The sequence below is a fragment of the Perca fluviatilis genome, chromosome 3 (assembly GCF_010015445.1).
Source record: "Perca fluviatilis chromosome 3, GENO_Pfluv_1.0, whole genome shotgun sequence".
In the NCBI taxonomy this organism is placed as follows: Eukaryota; Metazoa; Chordata; class Actinopteri; order Perciformes; family Percidae; genus Perca; species Perca fluviatilis.
The window spans coordinates 13902757-13929922 of NC_053114.1; positions in this window are offsets into that span (position 1 = coordinate 13902757).

Sequence of the window (27166 nt, forward strand, 5' to 3'; positions counted from 1 at the left end):
GGGGGGACAGAGGGGTCCCTGCTCTTCTCTCTTTCAGGTTAGGGGTCCTTGGCCTAAAATATGTTAAAGACCCCTGCCAAAAATCTTTCTAGGCCGGCTTGTGCATTGTGGACATCCATGAGAGGTTCATGGGACAACCATGAACTACCCGTGGACCTGTGTAAGCCAGTCACAGAGAATTATAAACTGATTTATAGTGTTTTACCTTCCTGGACTATATGCTATGTCTCACACCCCCACAAACCCAGCCCCCGGTAAATTGAGTTTTATTTCTTATTTACAACTTTGTAAGAGGAAAGTTGTGTTATTTCTAATTTCTGAAAGTTTTTTACATAATGTTGCCTTGATGGGCATTAAATAGTGATGTATATCACAAGACGGACTCAAAGCGTGTAGTCGGTTGTCATCTGATAAATGTGATTGCTGTAAAGATTTTCCAACTATAATTACCATGATATCAATGACATACAGCCAGCACCATAACAAGGCCATATACAAATAAAGTTTGATTGGAGTTTATGTGAATATCAATGTACAACAGTGCCAATACTTTGCAATCTAGCTGACTGTGTCCAATGTGCTGAAACCAGACATGCAGGAATGTTTTTAAAATGTCACAGCATTGGAGCATTATTATTGGAAATGTATCTACACTTGTTCTGCGTCTAGATGACTTGAAAATTTGTCTTAGCAAATCTCTTCCTTTCTAAAGCTTCCATTTAGCTAGGGATGTAACGGTATCAAAATTTAACCTCACGTTTATAGTGACCAACATATCACAGTTTTCAGTATTATTGCAGTATTTTTAAAAGTGTGTTTAATATGTTCAGAAAGCACTGATAGGCCTACACAAGCTGAAATAGTTTCAAAAAGTGTAACAGTTATTATATTACAAAAATATAGGCAAAACCTTATCAAAAGTACTACTTTTAACATCAAATGTCCTGAGCGCTGTCATCTCCTCCTTTCGCCATGATTCCAACTTCAAGAAATATATGTTGTAGACTACGCAGTGCGCCCGCGCGGCAACTTCAGGAGACTCTGATGAAGCTGGGAAGGATTAAACACACGGTTTCCACACCATGGTAATCCACCGCGATAATAATGATATTTTTAATGAAAACGGCAATTGTTATCGTCAACATTTTTATCGTGGTTTACCGTTACAGCTTTAATCGTTACATCCCTACATATAGCCCCTAGATAATTAATGTTAGGATGTAATAAAACACTTCATATTCGTTATGATTAAATTGTATTGCCTTTGTTTGTTCTCACTTGCGTTCTCTGTTTTTAAAGCAATTGGTAATTTTGTTAAGAAAAGTGCTATATGACTAAGGCATTTCTCAATGTCATTAATATATCATTCTGATGGAGCTGTAGTTGTATGGAAACAACTACAAAGAGCACCAAGTCAGATGCGCAGCCAAATAAGTTATTTAAGTCCTGAAATAAGGATAACCACATAAGCACAGTAATCTATCTTCTTCTATCTTCTTCTATCTATCCATCATTCTACTATATTGCTTTATGATATGTTAGCTGTTTCAAGTATCATGAAACCATTAATTCCAAACATTATTGAGTATTTACAAACTCAAGATATCTCAAATTAAAGCCAGAGCAATAATGGATTTTTGAGGGCCGATACCGATATAAATTATAATGAGAATATCATAGAACAGAAAATGATATATCGTCCAATATTTAAACACATAACATACACAAACACTTTGAATAAGGATCCCTTAAATTTGCTTATTAAAGAATTTTGACTAAGATATGCAATATGTACTTTAAAATATGTCCCTCTAGTGAACAAATCATATGATAGTAATAGCAACATTGTTCCTACATTACATAAAACATGTCTATCTTTTTTTATGATTATTTTTTGGGGCTTTTCCCTTTATTGAACAGTGGATAGATATGAAAGGGGGAGAAAGATGGGAAATGACACACAGCAAAGGGCAGCAGGTCGGATTCAAACCCTGTGCCACTGCAGGACTCAGCCAACATGGGGCGAATGCTCTAACTGAGTGAGATAGAGGCCGCCCCAAAAAGACATGTCTATCTTGTCTATTTCTGTACAGCAGTCGGTTGGTACTTATTTTGCCTTCCCAGTACCAATTCTGATACCTGAACTTGTGTATCGATACTGAGTACAGAGTATAATTATAGAATTATTATTATTATTATTATTATTTTAACAACTGTATACTACTAACCGTGTATGGATGTGTTATGATTGCTATCGTTGTATGGCCTGGCTCTGGTTAAACCCTTTGTAATTCATGGACAAATACACACAGAGAATGAATGCCATACATCTTTCTTTTATAATATAGTTTGACAGTCATAACGAAATTAGAAAATCAATAAACTTCTTTAAAAGTTTTTTTTTTCAGAGCTAAATTGCATGGATTGTATCAGATTGATACTTACCGATACCAACATTTTAGGCAGAATCGGAAGCATTTTTCCGATACTGGTTTCAGTATCGCAACAATATATCTGTAATAAGCCAAACTGCCAATAATATCAACCATGCCAATGTAGTACTGCCTATGATAACTGCTAGCTCATGCTAGTTATAGGCTACCTGCAAATATTTGTTACCAGAATTGTTGATCATGCAGAACTTAAACATTGTGATTTCAAACAAAAAATGTGTGATACAAATGAATTGTGCTCTGCTATCAGTCAAGTATTTGAAAGCTGAATTTATTTTGGCACACAGAGAACACTTACTGCCAGTGAGGAAAGTCAAGAGGCCTACAAAGTCATTAAGTGATGTTGGTGAAAACTGCAAGTTAATGAACCACAGCCGCAGGAAATTAAAGGCCTGTGCTGTGAGTGGCATGGTTGTTTCCTTTATAACGATTACTGGTATGTTAATTTCACATATTATGAATATTTGTGTACAATGTTATGTGTACAATGTTATTACTTTTTAGAAGAAATGACTATTGACCATGGTGTTACTCGCACTATCAAGTTGTTGGAAAGCAATTTCCATGAGTCCAAAATTATTCTGAACCATCAGAGTTAGGCCTATAAAAAGACATTTGGAGGAGGGCTGTATGAGGAAATTGTTTTTCTCTTTTCAAATTATAAAACACTAATTTGTGAACACCACATTGGCATTACAGATGAGGTAATTACCAACATTATGTTCCCACTTGGACCAATAACAACAAACTGTGTGTGGGTGTGTGAGAGAAAAAGAGACTGTGTGTTGAGTGAGGGTGTGTGTTGCATCAAGAGAAAGGCTTTAACAGTATTCTGGCTCACTACTGATTGAATAAATTACCTTTTAATCAATCACTCAAATGCAACCGTAGGTCACCACTTATCTTAACTAGTTGTAGTTATTGCATGGAAGTAATACTCCAGCCAAAATGTTCTCTATATGTACCTCATAGGGGTATAAAATGACACTATTCTTTTGTTTTTGTCCTTCATAGGGAACAGCAGCTGTGGTTTCCTTGAATTCCGGTTGATTACAGTGTACTTCCCGATACTTTGGCAGTGTATTTATGTGTTTTGGCACATTTTGGTGAAATTATGCAGTAGTGGTTTAAGACGAAATTTCTGTTAACTTTGTACTATTTTTGATGCACTAAGGTTGGGCGATATATGGCTGAAATAAATATCACAATATTTAAACCTGCATTATCTGATTATTGGCCACAAGCTCTATACACAAAATCAATACATCATCAGGTTTTAAGTTGATGTCATAAACTGCACGCATCAACAGACACAAAGCAACAATAACACCCATCAGTCGTGGTGCTGCGCCTGATGAATTCAAGTCCAATATTAACTCTTCTTTTGGTCTCCACTCATATCTGAGCAATATATCTCTCTGGTTCTTTAGCTGCTCAATGCTCCATTATGTTCACTGGCTAGTGACTAACTTTGTCTGTCTGCCATTTGGTGCTGGGCAGATCGTGTACAGTGGCTTAATCAAAGCTTACGCTGGCTCAATTAAAGCTTTTACACTTAAAACAGCTTTCCACTGCTGGAGACTATGCTGACAGCAGTAAGAGTGAATCAAAACAGTCAAGTCGTGGGCCAGAAAAGCAAAACAATGAGCTGAAGCGCTTGGTAGTAGCAAGTCAGGTGAAAATTATTAAATTAATATAAAAATATTGATTACAGTAGCTTTAAGATTATTTTTCTGATTTATCACAGTGCTAGAATTATCTAGATCTGTGTTTAAAAAATGAAACGAAAGCAAATTAATTTATCTCCCACCATCAAAATTAAATGAACGCAGCAATTCAAAACATTAGGCTAAGAAGAGAGTACAGTAGAGAGTAAATTGCAATAATGAGATGATTATCAAATTTTTGCAATATACCCTCTACTCTCTTTCCTATTGTACTGTACTTACAAAGTGCAAAGCCATAATTTAAGGAAGAGCAGTTACAAAAATCAAGCTTGAAGCACCTCTCTCTCTATATATATTACTTACTTACTTATTGCCCATTATGCCTGTTGGCATGTAGGGCAGCAACAAAGGATTTCCACTCTTATCTGTTTTGGGCCAGTGTCTTTATAGAGCCCCAGGTGTGATGTAGGGTCTTCAGCTCTCCCTCCACCATCCTGCGCCAGGTATTCTTGGGTCGGCCTCTTTTACATTTGCCATCTGGTGTCCAGTGAAGGGCAGTTTGCGTGATGTTTTCTTGCTCTCTACGTATTACATGTCCAATCCATTTCCATCGCCTTCTCATAATGATGGTAGCCATGTGGTCATGTTTACGCTGGCTGAGTAGAAGTTGATTGGAAATGGTGTTGGGCCAGAATATTCTCTTTATTTTATGTAGGCTTTTGGTGTGGAAGGTTCGACAGTTTGTGGAGATCGCTTTCAGTTGTTCGCCAGCACTCAGAGCCATATGGCAGGGAAGACAAGACACAGCTCTGGTACAGTCTCAGCTTGGTGTTGGTACTGTACTGGGCAGACTTCCAGACGTTGTTTAGTGTCTGTAAGGTGTTTCGGGCCTTGCTGAGTCGGCTTGTGATGTCGTTGCCTGCTCCTCTACATATACATATACACATATATATACATATATATATATATATATATATATATATATATATATATATATATATATATGTAGAGCACCAAGCTCTATACTGGGATTGGGGTGTTTAGCATCATCAGCTCTGAAGACAGAGCTCTGAAGACAGAGCTGATGATGCTAAACATCCCCACACATACAAATAGAAGACACAAACCTACCCGTGACCAACCATTTTTACTTACCTAGAAAGCATTGTCAGCCATTCTTACAATCTGGAATTACAATTTGCATGGCCGATGTCATGCAAATTGTAATTCCAGATTGTAATTTCCTAAAAGGCAAATAAGTTTGGGTATAATCTTCCAAAAATACATACTGATACAGGAGATTTGGGGAAATAATGTCATATTCTGGATGGCTGATCATGGACTCATTGACTGGTTAGACAAGACGAGACGATCAAGCTAGCAAGTCTTGACACCATCGGTGCTTCTGCCTGAATTAACATTTAATGCTTTGATTTAGACTCAAAGGGATAGTATTGATACCGTATTCTATCATTACGAAGACATACTTAAACATACAGAGTTTACTTTCAAGGTTTGAGTCCGTTTATGAAGTTTTGATTAAAGTTTATTTCACTTCTCTCATGCCCGAATTACACCTCTCTTAAACCACAGAGATTTCTTCAAATCGGTTTTTATCACAGTAAATGTATTTCTGTTGGTGAATGTTCTGGCCTTGAGGTGCTCATGCGTAAAATGATCACTGCTGAACCCACTCTTTGTGGTTATCTTCCAACCCATCCAAATTATTCACACTAAATTCCTCAAAGAGGTTATAGAGGCTGTAGGCTCTTGCTTGCTGTCCATTGCAAACATCTTCTCTCTGCTGATGGCATTCCTGATTATTTAGTAGCCTCCTTTGAGCCATGACAACTTTACACATTGTTTCAATGCTACAGCACATGTTTCATCTTTCAGTATGTTTGCGGTCTCCAAGAATTGGCATGCAGATTTCCTTTTCAGAGCGTCTATCACCTTTGATCACAGCATTCAACGGTAGCTTCTGTTTCTTCTGGCTTCATTTAAAACCACTACTATAACCACAGTTATATTCACTGGCTTTAAACACAACACATGCAGCTTTAGCATATACTGTATGACTTACCACTATACATCAAGGTTGGAAGAAGACAAGTGTCTCTTGATGTTTAAACCAGCGTATAACCCTATTCAAAATATTCATAATATTTCACAAGTGCATTTCTCTCTGAAAAAGCTCCATCCACTCATCTCCGCACGTCTGTGCTCTGAATCTGTGTGTGCACTATGTACTCGGCTAATAACGATGAACCTACTCAACCCTATAGAGTCTCTGCCCCTATAAGACATCAACAATACAGCTCCCCCATCCACTTTCCTATAGCTCAGAACAGTGGCTGCATAGCCATGGATTCCATCCTTATCTGCTAAAATGAAGCAGATTAAAATCCAGTACTTTCCGACGCGTAACTATCGGTAACGGTACAGATCCATTTGACCGTGCGATGCTTCTGTCGCGCCACGCTCCACTCTATTCCTATGGGTGACGTCAAGCGACTTCAATGTGCCTGCAAAGCATTCCGGGAAGGCGGCGCTGCATTGGAAAAAATGCTGCACGTCAAAAAGCTGGCCGATGCTCAGCTTTATGCAAATTAATCCGTTGAACGTGACGCGAATATCCAGTAGAAGTAGACGAAAATCTTTCAAACTAACCTTTGTCGATCTGAAATGAAGACAGATTCAGCAACTGCATGGCCTATTTCTCACTTAAAATGTTTTCAGAAACACATTTCGGTGAACAATTTTTGTAAAATACGAGATCGTATTCTCAACGAGCCGCCATGACACTCTGTTGAAATTCTCGAGTAGCCAGACCCACGTCACGCATTCATCCAATCAGCTGCTGGTCAGGGGCGTGGAGCATCAACCATGGCTGTATGACGTCATCAACCACACTTCAGTCGTGTCGGACAAATGGATCTGTACCGTAAGCACAACCTGGACCAGTCAGGGGCCCGCATCACTGGAAAATATTGATTGACAGCCGGGGCCCCCTATCGCATTTTCGTTATACTCGCGACAATCCCAGCAGTCCCACATGCAGCCACTGACCAAGCGGGAGTGAGAACGGGTCAAATTAATTTCCTTGATTCTGTTATGAAGATGAGACATGTGTGTGACTCGAACATCTCACAGCTACACTCGTTATTGTAAGTACAATGACAAGTTAAAGTCCAATAAGTACCTTATCAAACCGTATAAATGTGTGTGTGTGGCCAGGATACAGGGCTGGACTGGCCATCTGGCACACCGGGCATTTTCCCGGTGGGCCGACGCACTTTTGGGCCGAATCGGCGATATAAATAGGCCCATAAAGAACTCACAGCGGCCCATTGGTTAATTTTCTTTATTGGCACTGGCCTGACCCAATCAAATCCAGGAAACTCCTTCCCCACTCCGGGCCACAAATTTACGAATCCCACTATGGCCACGCCTCCCGGCCCTGAGACACGAGCTGTAATAATTATGCTGGAAGTTTAGCATTCACGTTGTAATGGAAAAACGACCACCAAAGGGCAAGGGAGGTGCAGAGAAATGACAGGAGAAAAAGATTAAGAATCTACAGGCGGATTCCTCAAAATGTCTGACATGTTTGGGCCTGTAGTAGCTGCTTCAACATCAACATTACCTGAAGCTGAGGAGGAGGAGAGTGACCATGACAGGGCCATGGGAGCGAGTGAGGAAAAGATGGAAGAGAGAGTAGATGACGATGTGGTAAGGAGTAGGCAAATTAACTGTCAGGAAGGGAGGAAGGCTGTGTGTGTGTGTGTGTGTGTGTGTGTGTGTGTGTGTGTGTGTGTGTGTGTGTGTGTGTGTGTGTGTGTGTGTGTGTGTGTGTGTGTGTGTGTGTGTGTGCGCCACGTCATAACGATAACAAGCAGTTTGGCTGTAACATTAAAGTTAGTGGCTGTCAGGTAACCTATCTGTTTAAGCTTACATTGAAAATGCTAGCGGTTAGCCTGTTGGGTAGCTGAAAAGTCTGTGGGATCTATAAAATCAGTGTTGATACAAGCATCAGTGTTCCTTGAATGGCTTAATTAGCTTCTCTTGTATTGGTGCTCTTTTCCAGGGCATATACTACTCTCAGCTTTACTGTAGCTTTTGGGAAGGTTATGGTTATAGTATTTAGCAGACACTTGTGTCCAAAGCGACAAAATATGAATCTTACAATAGTTAAAATTAACAGTAAACTGTTTTTAAAATTGCTAAGCCAATATTAAGCAAAATAGTAATAATAACAATAATGGCAATACAATATCAAAAAATAATAAAAATACCATAAATATAGAAATCATAACTCTAAGAATGAATGAATTATTTAAGTGTAAGATCAACAGATAAGTCTTGAGACCCCTCTTAAAGGATCCAAACGATCACATGAACGCTGTGTTGGATTCACGTAGGGTACAGATTTGATCATTGGCAAATTATCAAAAGATGTTTTATCAATATTAATAAAGTTATGAATATGGTTATTAATAACTGTATCAAATCGACAAACAATCAAAACGGGGCACCACCCTGCTTGTCAGGGCCCAATAATCAAACTGTGGAACAGTCTCATTTCTGTAAAAAATCCTTTAAAAGGAATTAAAGGAAGGGGTGATTTCGAGCGCGACCCGTTCGACCAGCAGTTATCACAACAAATACACAAATAATCACCAGCAACTGCTAATTAAGTATAATTGAATTTATTAACGCCACAATTATCAATAGCCAATCAATAATCCTTCAATAATAAAACGTATATACATTTTACAATATCACAACAAAACAAAGCAAAAACAAGTGTTGAGTGTTGTTTTTCCCTCTTAACATTCACCGACGGTCCCATCTGGGCTCCCGTAGTTCCGAATGGGCCCAGCCCTCCCCCCGCGCGTTTGCCATAGTGATACACAAACAACATGGCAGCGACACGGCAGCGACAGCGGCTAACATTAGTTATTTTCTTAACTACTCTTTTCATTACTTACTTAACCGTAATATCCGCCAAAATTACCGGCAGCTCACTGTGCTCTGTACCCGGCTCAAAGTCACCTATTTTTGGATTACTGAACTACCGCCTCCTTGAGGAACTCCGATGCGGCTCAACACATCTACTAGCTAAAAGCCACTGATACGACCGAGCTGTGACGGAGGTCTGTAGCGGCTTACAACAACTAGCAATCGCCACTCTGTAGCACGGAGCAACTTCGACGTTTGTTTTTACCGCTAGTTACTACGAAGGAGCTTGCTACAGGTATGCTACACTCATGAGACCATGGCATGTTAATGTACATTACTCAGCAACAGGTGAAAATAGGGGCAAGGTTGCGCGACTAAAGTTAAAATGAATTGATCTTTTACCGAGGAACGAGAAGTGAATTACCTGTATGTGTGAAAACAGCTTTATCTCACGCATCCGTTTAGTGGTTTTTGAATATATAACATTATTATATAATTTGTTCAATATATAGCATAATATCATTTTTTCACTCTTTCACAGACTCTTTCATCATTCGCCCCCCCAATACAATGATAGGGAAAACACTCAAACCAATATTTACATAAAATTGGCATGAATAATCATAATGGTATACATGCCCCGTGTGTGTGTGTGAGATCTTGTCATTTGTCATCTGCAGATTAATTTTAAGTGGGGGGGGGGGGATCGATTTAAATCATGAATCAGATTCTTTGTGAAAAAATCAGGGTTTTTTTTTGAGGCCATATCGCCCAGCCCTACTTCCTACTAACACAGAGTATGTCAGTATTGTTTGGCCCTGAAGCCCAAGTAGTTGTGTGAAGTCACTACCTTAATAACTCAAAAAGGCTATGAATCTGAACAAATTTAGGTATTGCCCTTCTCCAGCTGACCATCCCCAAAATGCACCAGAACACAGGAAATCACATCTACCAAATTCAAAATTTTCTGGGGGAGCACCCAGAAAGCTCATGGGAGCTCCCATGAAATCAGCCATTTTGGGCCACAACAATCTCAAAAAAAAGGCAGCGAAATCCTGGAAGGACTTCCCTTGTGTGTTTCTTCATGTGGCATGGTGCGCATTCACCAGTGTTTTTTTGTTGTTGTTGTGGTGCGCGTAGGCTACTCCTGATTTTGTCAGTCATCTCATCTCTTATATGCTGTGTCTCTATGATCCTATCCTGTCCTATTCATGGTAGCCTACTCGTGGACATTGCGCCATCATTACGTGCTGTAGTAGGGGGGCCCGCCTTGATAATCCTGCATAGGGGCCCGGTGTTGGCTCGTTACGCCACTGAGTACTTTCTTTACTGAACTTCAGTGCGTTTTGTCCCCCCACTCTGCTAGTGTTACACAGTCAGGGTCTACACTGCGAGCAATTTGCTCCATACGATTAGGCCTGTACAACTGATCGAATATTAATCATGATCACGATTTGGGCTTCCCACAGTTAAATGAACATGATCTACTGCCATGACTGTCTGAATTCATAACAAATTCCTACATAATAAAAAAATATCCAAATAGTCCAGCCCGACTTATTTTGATGCAAAGATCTGCACGTGGCGCCTGCCTAGATCACCTGGTAGAACGCGCACCCATATGTGGAGTCTCGGTCCTCGACGCGGCAGCCACGGGGTCAGTTCCGACCTGCGCCCCTTTGCTGCATGTCATTCCCCTTTCTTTTTTTTTCTCTTTTTTTTTTTTTTTTTTTTTTTTTTTTTTCTCTCTCTCTCTATCTCCTTAAAGGCCAAAAAATGCCCCAAAAAAACAAAATTAAAAAAAAAGATTTACACATTAGCCGGGATGAAGCACAAAAAGAGAGTGAAAGCAGCACTCTTGCTTATTTAAATGTGAAAGTGCAATACAAATATTGTGTTACTTAAACTAATGAATAATCGTGGTCTCAGTATTGATCAAAATAATCTTAAATTATCATTTTAGCAATAACCTTGCAGGCCCGAATTCATCTGGGTGTTCATTATATCACTCTTGCAGTGCTTATCAGTATGCTATTGTGGTCCTGTAAAAGGCCCTCATATTTTCTGGCATTATACACTCATACAGAAAGAAATTATTCTACATAATAATGACCCAAGCTGGATGACAAAAACTATTAAAATCCAACAGCATGTTTAATAGCTGGCAAGAGACACCAAAGACTAAATGCATTATTTAGCTTTCTCCCAATGTAGGCCGTTTCTTAGTTACCTCATTAGGCATAAAATAACTAATAAGAAACTCATAAATGTAGCGCTTATCAGAATGTTTATGGATGTTTTGTGTATACTTTTTAACTCCATGTTGCTGCCGTTTAAATATTAGCCTCACACAAATATCAATGTATAACATCCTGTCTAAAATAATTTCAAATATGACATGACAACATGTGCTTCACAAACTTTTGTCGACATATGCAGCATCCGTTTATTAATATCACTAGTGCAGTGCCCGTTCAAAATGTGCCTGTTTGGAACGGCCGATTGCTCAGCCTGTGGTATTGCTGCTTGTAGAATTCATCAAAACCAAATTGTAGCCTACCCCAAAATGACTTACAGAAGAACCCCAAACCACTTCAAATGCAACTGCCCTGTATACCCTACTACTAACTTACTGATTTACCTGACAGAGAACATTGCAGATTCAGAATGTAATCACAAAATATCACAATGAAAATGTGGATTAATCAAACATTAACCTCATGGACTCATGGCAGTCGTAGCAAGACACCTGTCAAGTTTGAAATCCATCGGACTAACGGTTCGAGAGATATGCGCATAACACCCACTCACACACACACACAGAGACACACACACACACAGACAGAAAGACGTTCCTGCAATTTATAGACAAATAAGCAAGAGACCACCACACTCTCTCTCACTGGAAAAATGACTTTGGCCAAGTTTTATTGACCAGATTACTTAGACAAGTGAAGTGATAAGAAACACTGAAAAACCTTTAGCACAGAAAAAAAACACTACACTGCACCCTCTCAACACAAAACAGAAAAACAAAAGTTAGAGAGGTTAAATAGATTTGAAAACCCCTGATGCAGAAAATGAAATCATGTGTATGAGTATGTGATAGTGATTGTCTTTCTGAGGGAATGAGTATGGGTGGCTGGGTGTTTATTATAATTTAATCTTCTATCAAATTAATTTGCATTCTGCGTTTATCTAAGAAGTCTTTCATTTGTTTTAACATTTGTTTCAACAATCCCTTTAGGATTTCACATACTCTCAGTGGAAACGTCACTGCAGAAATACTCACACGTCCTTAGTATTCACACAAGTGCCACTGCATAAACAGGTAAAGGAAACAGCAACAGATGAGTGAGAATGGGCTTTATAAAAGACATCATGATGGTGGGCATCAGGAGGGCTTTGAGCAACAGCTGTCTCAAAGGGTGTTCAATCAAAAAAGCAGACCAAAATAAGACTTCTACTAAAACCATTTTCCTGGTGGGAGGTAGCCAGGGGCTATCTATTAATCTGCTGATTACTTCCGCGATTAATCAGGTAATTGTATTTAAACAGCGCACCAGAATTCCCACTTGCCATTGTAATTGTTTTCAATGCTCGCGCATGCTTTGCATTGCGCTGGATTTTCATTTTTTCGTCGCCTGAGTTTTTAGTTTTTCAACTCAAATGCGTTCACGGCTCCTGCAAAAAGGCGTGAGGCCTCAGCAATGCAAAAGCATGCAAGCATTGAAAACAGTTACAAACATCAGAACAGTTTTCTGTCCTGTCCAGTTTTGTCTTCATAACCTACAATATTGTCAATATTGACATATCCAAGTCTTAAAAATATTATTATTTTAAAATATAGTTTGGTAATAAACATATGAATGAGATTTGGCCAGGTCTCCTGGTTCGGTTTCTTAAACTGATGGTGTAAACAAAAATGTACAGACTGCTTTGAAAAAAAGTATTTTTTCTTATTTTTGTGTTTCTTATTTTTTTATATATAGTAAATAGATGTCCTATATAGAGAAATGCCAAAAACAATAGTTAATAATTGTAAGAAATATATACTTTTATCACTAATCAACTATTGAATGTCTTAATTTTCAGCAAATCTAATGTAATTCATCTGAGGGAAGAACTGAATAGGGCCAGAGAGTTAACTGTAGAGGCAATACTGCATCCATCACTTTCTCCATGATAATCCGTCCATCCCACAAGACTGGATTTAAACTCAAATAACATTCGTTGCCATTCTCTCCATCCCTAGACTCTGCATCACCATTACGGTAATGGTGTTCAGTTCATATGCTCGCTAAAAAATGGATTTAGGAACCATTAGCTTATTAGGCGCAAAATGACATTATCTCCCCTCAATGTGAACTCTGTAGCAGCCATTTGGAGATAAATTATGGCGTAGCAACACCCCCTGATCTGTCAATCAATCCTCTTATCAGTGTGTCTCCCGCAGGGATTGCAATCACCAATTCATTGCATACTTTAAATGAATGAAGTGCACTGGCTGATCCATGCAGCATGTTTGTAAGGATTAATCCAACTGATATTATAAGTATTAGAAATGCTTAACTAGAGATAAAAGCCTTATTGAGGGTGCATGGACTAAACTATATTTTTCTCAAGTGTTTATACATGTAGAGTTCAGTCCAACCTTCCAATCACCAGACATTGAACTCTTAACTTAAAAAAAAAACTGAATGGCATGAGTCTTGAATGCACAGCTTCAACTAACAATTCTTTTTATTATCAAATTACCAACAGGCAGTGTCCACACTGCTCGTTTTGGTCTGATCAACAGTTCAAAACACATTTGTATTTCATTTACAAGGATTTACAACAGATCAGTGTTCATTTTCTCACCAGAGTTGGATTGAGTTTTAGTTCAAGTGAGTTGTCATTTGATTGTTGTTAGTCTAGTTTTAGTCAACAAAACAAAAAAAAACATTTTAGTCTAGTTTAGAGGAAAAGACACCGTATAATTGTTCACACACGTCTGCTGTGCAGTAACAAACTGACTGGTCCAGTAACTCCAGCTGTCTTTGTAAACTCTGGCTGTTTGAATTGAACACCGTCATTCCTGCTCACCTAGCACTATCATTAGCATTAGCAGCTACCTGTTCTCATTAATTTAGCTGACGCTTTTGTCCAAAGCAACTTACATTCAGAAGGTGGATCACTTCATCACTACCACTCCAAATACTGTTCATTGTGCAGATTTATGTTAAAAAAATGGCTAAAACATTACAGTGATATTTCTTTAGGAGGAAGATACAGATGGATTAACCCTGGAACTTACTCATTCCTTCAGATAGCAACAGGAAAGATAACCAACTGACAGTAACATTACTGTTACATCTACAGCACTTGACAGTGTTACCTTTAGCCTACCTTTTCATATTCATTCATGTTGTCGTAGTCTTATTTTATTGCGATTGCAATTGAAAATGTGATTATTTACTTAAGATCTTTATCTGCTGTATTATTCAACAAAGACAAACAATAACTAATTGTATAGTATGACCAACACAATATTTGATAGATGAAACATAAACTGTTCTTGTTCTGTAGGCCAGGCCTGTATGTTATTGTATCGATGAAATTAGGTGATGCATGAATTTATATGAATGACATTATTATTTATTTATAAACTACTTCAATCACAGTGGCTGATTTGCCTTGGCCTTGTAAACATGTAATAATTACCATGTCAACACAGAGCACTGACAAATAAGCCAAGTCAAACGAATGTCTTCCTTGTTGACGTGTAATGAAAGTTGCTTATAAAAAGAAATTGCCATTGCCAAAGTTAATCACTGAAACAGTGAAAAGCATCAAATATTCCCATACAAGAAGCTGGATCCAATGAATATTTGGGATTTTTGCTGTTTTGTTACATTTATGTTGACTAATTCTTTCAGCATTAGCATATACAGTATACTGATAAAATGGACTGTATATGAAGTGCTTCCAGAATTATGTCCCCCATTTAATAACCTTCATAAATATGGTCTCTACGGCTACAGATTCACTTTTTAAAATCTGTACAAGATGAGGTGGTTTAAAACTGAAACTTCCAGTGTGGCCTTGGGAGGATGAATTAGGAATGAATGTTAGCTGCACTCCAAATTGGAATCTCTCTTCTCCTTGCTTCATTATCACAACTTTCTCTTTGTGTCTGCTTGGAGGCTAATTAAGGGGGACAGAGAGAGCGGAGAACAAGACCTCACTGATGGAAATCAAATGAGAAGGACAGGAATGGGAGAATAGAGGAATAATTGGTCGTCTGATGAACGCTACGGTGCCCTTCATGAATAGCGCAATGCCTTCCTAAAATGGATGAGAGGCGAAGTAGACGAAGTACCAGGGACAAACTAGACTTTGTTCTTGTAAAAAAGAGGTGTAAGCCAAGTGTAGGAAGAATCAAGAGTGGAATCAGTTTAACTTACTGGCTTGAGTCTTAATAGGTGTCCTTCTACCACCTCACAGTCAGACCACATAGCAAAAACTAGCTTGCCAGCATTTATTCTCTCCCATTTTCAGTTTACACTGCTACACTAGGTAGTCCTACACTCCTTTGGCTTTTATGGCATATCCAAGCAATAAAGCTGCAACTAACAATTATTTTCAGTATTGATTAATCTGCTGATTATTTCCTCAGTTAATTGTTGAATTGCCTAATCTTCAAAAATTCAAAAACACTAAGACTGTAACAGTCGGGAATCCAAAGATGTTCAGTTCACACAATGGTTCACAATGATTCAAATTGAGCAAAACATCAAATTTGAGAAGCTGGAACCATGCAGAGAATAATTGGCATTTTTGTGGCTTGAAAATAACTAACAATTGATTATTAATAAAATGGTTGCTGAGCAATTTTCTGTCAATCGACTAATTATTCAACTAAAATCATATAAAGTGAACAAAGAAACAAATCCTCACTTGTAAAGCTGATCAACTAATCAGTTAGTCAACCCTTGTGTCAATGGTAAACGCATATAGGGCTGCGATTAATGTTTTATTTTTCTGAAAATTCAAGAAAAGTCAAAATTGTGAAAGAATGCAATTACAATTTTCTAAAGCCCAAGGTACTTATGCCTGACACCCCTTGGGGGGTATAGGCCGTCGACAAAGGACCTCCAGAGAACTTGGTCGCTGGCTGTGACCAGGTATATCTCATCTTTTTGATTTGAGTTTGAGTTGATTTTATTCACAATACCACTTCAAACATTACAATAATACAGTTGGGGTACAAGATCAATTGGGTAGTGTGAATGGGTCCCCCAAAGAAGCTGGGAAAGTAGTGGTACAGATGATGGTATACACAGTTATCACCCGAAACCAGATGATGATGAGTAAATGCACGCAAGAACCGCACCAGTACATACATACTGGTACAAGACTAAGTAACAAGACTACTCAATCTAGAGTTCAGCCTGTTGACAATTTGAAACATAAGGCAGGCATTATGATATTCATTTCGCTCAGTCAGTCTTAGTAACTCAAAGCAGTGGAATAGAGGGTGGGTGGGGGAATTTATCTCTGACCAGGTCAGAGCCCGTATGACTTTCTTTTGCAAGGATATAAGTTTTTTAAGATGGCTGGTGAAAATGTTACATCATATCACATTACAATAGTTAAGGTGTGGTTCAAAGAGAGTTTTATACAACGTGAGAAGGGCAGACAGAGGCAGGAAATGTGTGATCTTATAGAACAAGCCAACATACTTGGACAGTTTGTTTACATGATAGGCGATATGACATTTAAAGTTGAGTGAGTAGTCAATGAGGACCCCAAGGTATTTTGTGGAATGCACTCTTTATCTCCTGCCATTTTAATCAGGCAGTGATCAGTGTTTTTAAATTTTTGAATAAAATTTAATTTGTTTTCGCTGACATTTAATGACAGTTTATTACATTTAAACCAGGAGTCCACTTTGGTTAACTCTGAGTTTACTATATCTTGTAGAATAAGTGGGTTCCTGTGTGATGTAAACAACCAGCAAAAATAATTTTATGAAATATTTTAGAGGAATTTATGAAATCATTTATATATAGAATGAATAAGAGTGGCCCCTCAAATGGAACCCTGGGAGACCCCCGAAGATCATGGGCTGATAAATGGAGTTATGATCATTGACATGGACATACTGTTCCCTCTTGTATAAATAACTTCTGAACCATTTAAGTGCTAGACCTCTGATACCATAGTGATGCAATTTTTACAATAAAATATCAAAGTCAGTGGTATCAATGCGGCTTTTTGATAGGTCCAAGAAAATACCAACACCACATTTTCCCTCTTCAATGCAGTCATTAATTTGTTCTATTAGGTAGAGCATTGCCATACAGCTTGTACTCTTTTTTCTAAAACTGTATTGAGAGGGAACAAGAATATAGTTTATGAAGATAGCCACTGAGTCTAGTGCAGTGTTTTTCAACCTTTTTTGAGCCATGGAACATTTTTGCATAAAAAATTCCGCGGCACACCACCAACCAAAAATGTTACAAAATGACACATTGTAGCCTAATAATATCAGAATCTGCATTTTTCCTTTTAAAAATGTATCCATCGCTTTGCAAGCTTACATTGATGATCTCGGCCCTACTGTTTACATCCTGTCACTCGCGGATGAGCCGAAGGTGGCACAGGGCTCCAGACTAACTTTCTTCACTAGGAGCACAGTGGCCCCTAACTGAAAATTCTAGGGGCACAACCAGAAAACGTAGGGTCAAAAACCGTAAATCAACATGCTAACCAAATATTCACATTTCTACTAATTTCCACTGTATTACTAATAAATACTTTGATAATAGATGCAGAAATTACAATGTGCTGTTTCAAATTCAGTGTCACTTTTGAAGATGCAACATATAAGGTAAACTGACAGCCCCATCGCTGTCATGACAGTAAAAAATATATATATATTATTTTTTAGCCTATTTTATTTTCATCATGACTGTTTTAATTGCCTTTGATGTTTCATGTAAAGCACTTTGAATTGCCTTGTTGCTGAAAGGTGCTGTAAAAATGAAGTTGCCTTGCCTTACAACCTCTGCCCGTCAGTCAGTCACCAGGGCATAGAAACCACTATTGTGCCTGCTCGTCTCCGGGAAGTGTAACGTCAACAGCAGCAAACGCTGGGTTCGTGGAAGTTATGAAAACCGCCAAACCACTTGAAACCACTTTATCGGCATTTCCGTGGATCACTGTGACTTCAACAAAACTGCAGAGCCGACGTAGTTTGCATCGACTGCAGCTCTGCGAGTGTGTGTGTTTATGTCAGAGCTCTGCTCTCTGTCAATTTTCAGAGAGGACAGATAAGCTTGCGCGTACGCGCTCTCAGGTACCGAAATTTCAACGTTTAACGTGTAAAAAAAAGGGGGCAAATTTACTGGTCGCACACGTGCGACTGGATGTAAACTTCAGTCGCACACTCTCAAATTTTGGTCGCAAAATGTGACCATTTGGTCGCAGTCTGGAGCCCTGTGGCAGTAATTCTATTGTCTTTAATCAAAAAGGTCATTATTGCACTATACTGCCACCTACTGGTACAGAATAGTATTTAATTTCTCTGCCAGTCATCATATTGCAGGCACAGATGCGCAACAATGGCAAATTATTTGCAGTAACTCAATAAAAAAATTTGTCGGACCAATTAAAGCTGCAGTAGGTAAGATTGTGAAGAGCCAGGACTTTGCCAAAAAATTTGAACATCGACAACTTCTCAGTCCCTCCTCCCTTTCTGCTGCAGCCCAAACCATCTCCTAAGCCCCTCCCACACAACGGAGTTTGACAGAACTGCCGGCATGTCAGACAACATGTTCAATAACTAAACACCAACACAACGTTAACTTTACTCACCAACAGTAAAACGATGCTAACTAGCAGGCTACCGTTAGCCATTTCAGCATCATATCAGACCGAACCACTGTGCTAACGCAATATCATCCTCACCAACGTAGCTTTGTGGACTTTTGACTACTAATAACCAAGTGAAAGATAAATCATTCATGGTAATTATGTTACCTGTTAAGAGGAAATGTGGCTACGTCTGCATCCTTCTTCAGATCTTTAAAATCCTGCAGCCACGCCACCTCTGAAAAGCCACTCCATTATTTGAGGAGTTTTGGAAAACTTTTCTGCAGCTCGTGCGCGGGTAGGGGGGAGGGGAGAACGCTATATATGCGTGTGCCTGAGCAGTGATTGACAGGCAGATAGACCACCCCTGTGGCCCTGATTGGAGAAAATCAACCGGGAGCGGTGGAATTTTGCCAATGGCACTACAGGCTGTAGGAGGTGCCAGAGGAGCTGTCTTTTTTTTACATAATTCATGTAGTTCTACTGGAACATAGGGTCAGTTTCAGCAAATATGACAGAAAGTTAGTTTTATAAGACTTACCTACCACATTTTAAGTAAAATCGGATAATTTCTCACAGCACACAGGATCGATCTCTCACGGCACACTACAGCGGAACAGAGGTTGAAAATCACTGGTCTAGTGTATACTACTTTCACCATTACTTTAGAGAAAGTGGGTAGAATTGATATGGGCGGTAATTGCTCATATCATTTCTGTGCCCAATTTAAAAATGAATTATCTTAGCAATTTTTGTCATTTTAGGTACAGTGCCAGTAAGTAAAAGAAAGGGTGGACGCAGTGAGCAGTGGCTCTACAATGACGCTTTGCAATGGCTTTCACGATCTTACTACATATTCAATCTACACTAGCGGTAACGAGCCCTCAAGTCCAAAATGATCTTGAGGAGCTCAGTACTGAATCTGTCGGTAACATGAAAATGAATGAATGTAGCTACCAGAAAGAAAAATGCTTGAAGGTGACACCCTGGGTTGACTTATCGTCTTAGCCAGATTCACAACTATTGAGGCAAAATGATCATTAAAACTGTGTAATAAGCTTTGCATCACCAAAGTCAGAAGATTAGTAGGTTTATGTCTCCTGTTGAGGACTTCATTTAACACATTCCATGACCTCCCAGTCCCCATGTGAAGCTTGTAAGAGTTCATGTAATGACCTTTTGCTCTTTCTTATGATCTGCGTAGTTTATTTCTATAAGAAATATATTTCTCTATTTAAGCTAAAAGGATTTTTTATGTAGGATTTGTAAGCCTACTTTAATATTTAATAGACTTTAAAATGTAATAATAAATGTTTTGTCATTATTGTTAATCTCAATAAATAAAGACTCACAGTGGTCATCCTCTAAATAAACATCACAGGTTTTACTTGAGACTGTTCTTTAACATAGAGGTAGACCCCTATTTGGTCTGTTCTTAATGTAGATTGTACCCATCGGTTAAGTAAATCGGCATATGAAAAATCATTAAGCTCAGGTTTCACTACACCCAACAAACATCAAATGACAACTTAGTTAGACACTAAGGAAGTAACATCAGAATGATGTTTGTTTAGGCTTCTGATGTTTAGATGTAACAATGAATAATTATATATATCATTTACAAGTTATCAGGGTCAAGAATATTACAAGCAATATTAACACCCATATCAATACAGTGTTGAGAATGTCCAACGATGTTGAAATCATTAAAACCCATAATATGAACAGTACAGGTTTGGATCATGGAATTTTCTGGGATTACATAAAGACATACTGGATGGAGATAGCCGCAGCACACCGAACAAGCAAGCACACGCATACACACACATCAATAATAATAATAAAGAAGTATTCTGGTACCATTGTGTAAGCAATTTGTACCACACCCCAGTCATCTCCCAGCTCGCAAAAATGTAGTTTCTGAAAAATGAAAAGAAATGAATGTCTCACCTCCTCCTCCCGCCAGGACAAAAGGTTCATCCTCCTGTAAAGGGGAGCATTAAGTCATGATAGAGAGACTGTCTTCTGTAATCAATAAAAGTAGAAACAAACAGATCACTGCTGTCAATGGAAAACAGAATGAAATAGAAACTCTATTCCAAAACGACAGTAAGCCTACTGGCCCGCCATCCCCGCTGTCATGGATTTGGGCAAACTATGATCTTAGGTGTTCCGCGGTGGCAAGGAAGCAATGAAGGCTTCCAGCCCAGCTACCATGGGAAAGTGTTTCCACCTCCGAATTCCAGCTTGACGAAGCCTGGCTGGGTACAGGCCGAATTCTTCAGTTTACCCCCTCATGGTCCGGCATGTCGGATGATCTCGTCCTTTACCTGGAACCTGAGGAGACTAATGATGACCGGTCTTGGTCGCTGGTTACATAGCGGTACGCACACAATTGTATTATTTGGCTTCAAGATTCTATCAGCCAACTATTGATAATTGAACTTCAACAATGGACTGTACGCTGGAATTTCATGCATGATGTGATATTGAACGGTGCGATTCGGTACGCATGAATGATGTTGGAATTGCAGGCATGTCAATCTTTCGGTAGCGCGACGGTTTTCGCTGGTGATATTTCAGGTTTTGGAATGCGGTCTCACCGGTTGCAATGTATTGTTCGAGATTGTACATACACTGGGGAACTGTATATTTGATACCATATTAATGGAATGGTTACCTCGCGCTGGTACTGTTATTATCTTATCACAATCGGCTATAATTTTGTTGGATTCGCCGTTGCTGGCTGATTTAGCTTTTAAGATAATATCGGTAACTATAGTCATTTAACGGATCTTTGGCAGACTGACTCTGTTCTAAAATGAATGAAAACGTACAAATATTCATGTGAAGACATGCTGTACGCACAGAGCACTATTACTCTGTATTATGAATAAATTGCATTTTGTTGCCTATCGCCATCGACCAAGCGTAATCTTGATTTTCAGTTAATTAATGATAATTTCCTGCCCTTTTCCACCGCAAGTTTCAAAGCTGATTGAAGAGTTTCCATGCAGGATACAGAATCTGACAGCCTCCGAAAGATGTCATTTGAAGAGACGGCTTAATCTCTATTTAATGACCTTGATATTGACATCAGATCTTTTGGTTTTGAAAGGCGTTTCACTGGATGCTGCGATGTTACGGGGAGTGGGTATGGATGCGATTAATGTACTGGTCAGTTGTGGACACTTTGAGGACAGTGTATTTGGACATTATCCCTCCATAGTAAGATTATTGTTAAATGTGACTCTGAATATATGCGGTTAGGTATTTAGTATTATTAGTAGTATCAGCATTTCTCTATGATGTTAGAGCCACAAAAATTTAAGTGGAAAAAATCTCGCAAATTCCTGTGTTTAAATCAATACTTTAAAAACCCAGGCTATTTTGTATCATCCCTGTGTGGATGTGGTTTATCAAATTTAATTGACAGTGACATTAACAGAAGACCAGTTCAAATGGAATTCCATGAAATAATGTGTAATCACAAGAGAAAGGAGTTAGGTATTGCAATAGAAACTAAACTGATAGCTTCTTATGTTTTTAGCCATAATACAACAAAATTATTAACAATTTGTGTTAAAACACATTTTAATTTCATTATTGTATGTGTTCATATACTTAAATGAGACAGTAATGTAGTGTAATGATAGTGTAAAAATTCATCTTTGCATACACGACGTACAAAACTTAACAGTATCCATACAAAGTCCTTACAGTGTATACACCCTGACCAGTACATACACACAAGGACTGTTTATGTAAATAACATTTATCGCTGAAAAGTCAATTCTCAATAATCTTACCATAAATAGATTATTTGATCCACTTGAGAATTGTTATGCATCTAATATTGCAAAGGATATACTAAAGTTAAAACCAAGATTCAATGGAACCAAATAATTTATAACTTGTCTGTTCAATAAAACACTTAACATTATCCATACACAGTCCTTATAGTGAATACACCTGACCAGTACAAACACACAAAGGACTGTTTCTGTATATACAGTCCTTAGAATGTCTTTAACCTTTTACAAACATATAAAACTCAAGAAATATGTTTTGTTAAACGTTACCTGATTAATGTTGTCTGAGCAATATTCAGGTATTACAAGTGTCATGTCTGGATAGAACAGGACAGGGGACTTGACAGGAGAATCTTTCTCACCAAATAGCATTTATAGAAGTATAAGGACTGTATATACAGAAACAGTCCTTTGTGTGTTTGTACTGGTCAGGTGTATACACTATAAGGACTGTGTATGGATACTGTTCAGTGTTTTATTGAACTTACAAGTTATACATTTCTTGGTTCCTTGAAACTTGGTTTCTCACCTTTAGTATATCCTTGTAATATTAGATGCATAACAATTTCAAGTGGTTCAAAAGAATCTACTTGATAGTAAGATTATTGAGAAATGGATTTTCAGGGCTAAATGGTATACAAACAGTCCTTAGTGTGTATGTACTACATGTATTGAGTGTGTATGCAAAGATGAATTTTACACTCACTATCATTATTGCACTACATTACTGTCTCATTTATATCAGTATCTTTACCTTGTAGTACGTAATTGTATTGTTGGCTTTTAGGATATCAGTAACTATAGTCATTTGTTTAACACTGGATGTCACTGTGTTGAACTGACTCAATTTCTGTGAATGGCTGTACAAATATTCATTTGAACATACTGTATACCTGAAGCCTTATCTTACTCCTGTCTAGATAATTACGTTTGTTACCTCCTCCCATATCAACAAGCATAATTTTGTTGTGCCTTACTGGTTAATTAATGATAATTTCTCCCTTTTTCTAACAAGATTTCAACTGAGGCAAAGGGTTACCAAGCGGTCTGGCATCTGACAGCCTCAAAGATGTTGAAAAAGGTGACTTAATCTCTATTTAATGTTGACATTGACATCAGATATTTTTGGTTGCAAAGACGTTTCACTAGATGCTGAGTGGTATGGATACACAGTCCTCAGTGTACATGTACTGGTCAGTTGTGGACAGTTTGAGGACAGTGTATTTGGACATTATCCCTCCATAGTAAGATTATTGTTAAATGTGACTCTGAATATATGCTGTTAGGTATTTAGCATTATTAGTAGTATCAGCATTTCTCTATAATATTAGAGCCACAAAGATTTAAGTGGAAAAAAATCACTTCAATTCTGTGTTTAAATCAATACTTTTAAAAAACCCAGGCTATTTTTTATCATCCCTGTGTGGATGTGGTTTATCAAATTTAATTGACAGCGACATTAACAGAAGACCAGTTCAAATGGAATTCCATGAAATAATGTGTAATCACAAGAGAAAGGAGTTAGGTATTGCAATAGAAACTAAACTGATAGCTTCTTATGTTTTTAGCCATAATACAACAAAATTATTAACAATTTGTGTTAAAACACATTTTAATTTCATTATTGTATGTGTTCATATACTTAAATGAGACAGTAATGTAGTGTAATGATAGTGTAAAAATTCATCTTTGCATACACACCGATACAAAACTTAACAGTATCCATACACAGTCCTTACAGTGTATACACCTGACCAGTACATACACACAAAGGACTGTTTATGTATAACATTTATCACTGAAAATCCAATTCTCAATAATCTTACCATCAATAGATTATTTGATCCACTTGAAATTGTTATGCATCTAATAGTACAAGGATATACTAAAGTTGAAAAACCAAGATTCAATGGAACCAAATAATTTATAACTTGTCTGTTCAATAAAACACTTAACATTATCCATACACAGTCCTTATAGTGAATACACCTGACCAGTACAAACACACAAAGGACTGTTTCTGTATATACAGTCCTTAGAATGTCTTTAACCTTTTTACAAACATATAAAACTCAAGAATATGTTTGTTAAACGTACCTGATTAATGTTGTCTGAGCAATATTCAGGTATTACAAGTGTCATGTCTGGACAGAACAGGACAGGGGACTTGACAGGAGAATCTTTCTCACCAAATAGCTTTATATAAGTATAAGGACTGTATATACAGAAACAGTCCTTTGTGTGTTTGTACTGGTCAGGTGTATACACTATAAGGACTGTGTATGGATACTGTTCAGTGCGTTCTTTAAAAAAAATTAAAAATTATTTTTTTTATTGAACTATTTTTGGCACTGTGTACATAATTATTATATACCTTTTATATTAGATGCATAACAAATCAAGTGTCATATTAATAAGTATAAGTAACACCAGAAAAAAAAAATAACCTTAAAAAAAACAATAAAAAAACACATAGTCATTTGTTTAATACTGGATGTCACTGTGCTGAACTGACTAAATTTCTGTGAATGGCTGTACAAATATTCATTTGAACATACTGTATACCTGAAGCCTTATCTTACTCCTGTCTAGATAATTACGTTGTTACCTCACTCCATATCAACAAGCAAAATTTTGTTTTGCCTTACTGGTTAATTAATGATAATTTCTCCCTTTTTCTACACAAGATTTCAACTGAGGCAGAGGTTTACCATGCGGTCTTGGCATCTGACAGCCTCAAAGATGTTGAAAAGGTGACTTAATCTCTATTTAATGTTGACATTGACATCAGATATTTTTGGTTGCAAAGACGTTTCACTAGATGCTGATATTTCAGGGAGTGGTATGGATACACAGTCCTCAGTGTACATGTACTGGTCAGTTGTGGACAGTTTGAGGACAGTGTATTTGGACATTATCCCTCCATAGTAAGATTTTTGTTAAATGTGACTCTGAATATATGCTGTTAGGTATTTAGCATTATTAGTAGTATCAGCATTTCTCTATAATATTAGAGCCACAAAGATTTAAATGGAAAAAAATCACTTCAATTCTGTGTTTAAATCAATACTTTTAAAAAACCCAGGCTATTTTTTATCATCCCTGTGTGGATGTGGTTTATCAAATTTAATTGACAGCGACATTAACAGAAGACCAGTTCAAATGGAATTCCATGAAATAATGTGTAATCACAAGAGAAAGGAGTTAGGTATTGCAATAGAAACTAAACTGATAGCTTCTTATGTTTTTAGCCATAATACAACAAAATTATTAACAATTTGTGTTAAAACACATTTTAATTTCATTATTGTATGTGTTCATATACTTAAATGAGACAGTAATGTAGTGTAATGATAGTGTAAAAATTCATCTTTGCATACACACCGATACAAAACTTAACAGTATCCATACACAGTCCTTACAGTGTATACACCTGACCAGTACATACACACAAAGGACTGTTTATGTATAACATTTATCACTGAAAATCCAATTCTCAATAATCTTACCATAAATAGATTATTTGATCCACTTGAAATTGTTATGCATCTAATATTACCAAGGATATACTAAAGGTTGAAAACCAAGATTCAATGGAACCAAATAATTTATAACTTGTCTGTTCAATAAAACACTTAACATTATCCATACACAGTCCTTATAGTGAATACACCTGACCAGTAGTACAAACACACAAAGGACTGTTTCTGCATATACAGTCCTTAGAATGTCTTTAACCTGTTTACAAACATATAAAACTCAAGAATATGTTTGTTAAACACATTACTGATTAATGTTGTCTGAGCAATATTCAGGTATTACAAGTGTCATGTCTGGACAGAACAGGACAGGGGACTTGACAGGAGAATCTTTCTCACCAAATAGCTTTATATAAGTATAAGGACTGTATATACAGAAACAGTCCTTTGTGTGTTTGTACTGGTCAGGTGTATACACTATAAGGACTGTGTATGGATACTGTTCAGTGTTTTATTGAACTTACAAGTTATACATTTCTTGGTTCCCTTGAAACTTGGTTTCTCACCTTTAGTATATCCTTGTAATATTAGATGCATAACAATTTCAAGTGGTTCAAAGAATCTACTTATGGTAAGATTATTGAGAAATGGATTTTCAGGGCTAAATGGTATACAGAAACAGTCCTTAGTGTGTATGTACTACATGTATTGGTGTGTATGCAAAGATGAATTTTTACACTCACTATCATCATTGCACTACATTACTGTCTCATTTATATCAGTATCTTTACCTTAGTACGTAATTGTATTGTTAGCTTTTAGGATATCAGTAACTATAGTCATTTGTTTAATACTGGATGTCACTGTGCTGAACTGACTAAATTTCTGTGAATGGCTGTACAAGTATTCATTTGAACATACTGTATACCTGA